The following is a 2732-nucleotide window of genomic DNA, read 5'->3' as shown; positions in this document are numbered from 1 at the left end:
GCAACGGATGTCAGCGCCATCTTGTAACGGCTATGTGAGGCGGCGCTCCACACTAGGGTTATGTTCCCAGCGCCCACTTTGGCCAATTCACAACCACTTATAACTCCAGCTCCTGGGGATTTAACACCCTCTTCTGACCTCTGCCAGCACCCATCCTTACACACACATGCACACACACCACATGAGCACACTTACATATGCACACACACACACTCACACACATACACTCACTCAAAGTAAATCTCGAAAACCAAAAGCTCAGCTCTTGCACGCCTTTCATGCAGTTCCACAAACGCAGGTGCTGGTGCAGGCCAGAAGAGGGCAGAAGATCCTCTGCTTGTTGGCAGCTGAGCCCCAGGAATCCTCCTCTCCAACTCCAAACACAGACTTGGTGTCCGTGAGACACCAGATTCGAGCTCTGAGCAGCAAACTTTTTTTTAAAAAATAATTTATTTTATCTTATGTGCATAGGCATGAGGGTGTCAGATCCCCTGGAACTGGAGTTGCAGACAGTCGTGAGCTGCCATGTGGGTGCTAGGAATTGAACTCTGGTCCTCTGGAAGAGCAGCCAGTGTTCTTAACCACTGAGCCATCTCGCCAGCCCAGAAAGCAAACTCTTGACTTTTGTAAGAACAGTACATGCTTTAACCATTCAATCATCTCGCCAGTCTCCAGACTGACTCATGTCTAGCTCAAGGCAACCTTGAACCCCTGAGCATTCTCCCTCTACCTCCCAAGGGCTGGGGTTATAGGAGAGGGCTGCCGTGGGCTCTCTTAGTAGTGAAAAGTGTGCCATTCTATAGGAGAGTGTCCTTTTTTTAAAAATTATTTTATTAGATATTTTCTTCATTTACATTTCAAATGCTATCCCGAATGTCCCCTATACCCTCCCCGCCCTCCTCCTTTACCCACCCACTCCCACTTCTTGGCTCTGGCATTCCCCTAGTGTCCTTGTTTCTTTTTCTTTTTCTTTTCTTTTTCTTTTTTTTCTGAGACAGGGTTTCTCTGTATAGTTCTGGCTGTCCTGGAACTCACTTTGTAGACCAGGCGCCTCGAACTCAGAAATTCGCCTGGGCCGGTGAGATGGCTCAGTGGGTCAGAGCACCCGACTGCTCTTGGGTCCAGAGTTCAAATCCCAGCAACCACATGGTGGCTCACAACCATCCGTAACAAGATCTGATGCCCTCTTCTGGAGTGTCTGAAAACAGCTACAGTGTACTTACATATAATAAATAAATAAATCTTTAAAAAAAAAAAAAGAAATCCTCCTGCCTCTGCCTCCTGAGTGCTGGGATTAAAGGCATGCACCACCACGCCCGGCTAGTGTCCTTGTTTCTTAAAGGGTCTCTGTTGTAATGTTGAAGGATAAACTGCCACTGCAATTTACTCTCAGGTATTCAAGGAAAACCTGTACCAGGTTGGAGAATGGTCAGAATCTGTTGCCGTGTGGGAGCCTTGTTTGCCTACTGAACTGCATCGTCTAGCCGTAATTAAGGAGAGGTGCCTAATCTTTTTTAAAAAATTATTTATTTTATGTATATGAGTAGACTGTAGTTATCTTCAGACACACCCGGAAGGGCATCAGACTCTATTACAGATGTGTGGTTGCTGGGAGTTAAACTCAGGACCTCTAGGAGAGCAAGCAGGTAGTGCTTTTTTTTTTTTTTTTTTTTTTTTTTTTTTAAAGATTTTATTATTACATATCATAAGTACACTGTAGCTGTGTTCAGACACACCAGAAGAGGGCGTCAGATCTCATTACTGGTGGTTGTGAGTCACCATGTGGTTGCTGGGATTTGAACTCCGGACCTTTAGAAGAGCATCTCACCAGCCCCCAGTTAGTTCTCTTAACTGCTGAGCCATCTCTCCAGCCTGAGAGGTGCTGTAGAGCCAGGGAAATGGTAGTCATCCCCCAAAACAAACTGGAGCCGATATGAGGCAACTCACAGCAGGGTCTTTATTCTATTTGAGCTAGCTTCCCCCCCTCCACCAACACATCACCAAAACGCAGGTCACTTTTGGTGGAGACCCAAGTATCTATTGGGCAAGGCTTTATAGTAAGCAGCAAGGGGCAGGGGACAGGGGGCGGTGGTCGGGAGAGGGGGATAAATGTGCAAGCATCTAATTGGAAAGCTACTGTGGCCTTTAACATAATTGGCTGGTGCTGGGAGTCATAAATTTAATTTCTATTCTCCTCTGCCTTGGAGGTCCTTAGGCAAGGGGTGGGCTTGTAACCTGGGGTGCGGGTTTTTTGGGGAATAACCTGAAGACACTGGTCTTGTTAGGGGTTAGCCTAGAGACTGGAGCTAGGCTCGGGTTTTGTTGGGGGGCAACTTGGAAACTAATGCTAGGTACCAGCCTGTTAGTCTACCTGAGTTCAAACTTAGGTCAGGTTCTCTAAAATGAAGTCTGGACTTAAAGGATTTGGCCACTCAGTGCCTAATCTTACTGCAATTGATATGTTATGTTTGGTTGATATCCCTGGGAAACTAACAGAGGAGGAGTGGGAGGGGGTGAGAAGGAGGGAGGGTGGACTGGAAGGAGAGGAGGGAGGGCAAACTTCAGTCAGGATGAGAGAGGTAAATAAATAAAAGAGCCCAGCACGTTGGCACAGGCCTTTAATCCGAGCATTTGGCAGGTAGAGGCAGGTGGGTATCTGTGAGTTCAAGAACAGTCTCATCTAAAGAGTTAGTTCCAGGACAGCCAGAGCTACAGAGAAGTCCCCCCCCCCC

Source organism: Mus pahari, chromosome 1 (assembly GCF_900095145.1).
Source record: "Mus pahari chromosome 1, PAHARI_EIJ_v1.1, whole genome shotgun sequence".
NCBI classification, from domain to species: domain Eukaryota; kingdom Metazoa; phylum Chordata; class Mammalia; order Rodentia; family Muridae; genus Mus; species Mus pahari.
This window is presented reverse-complemented; position numbering follows the sequence as displayed.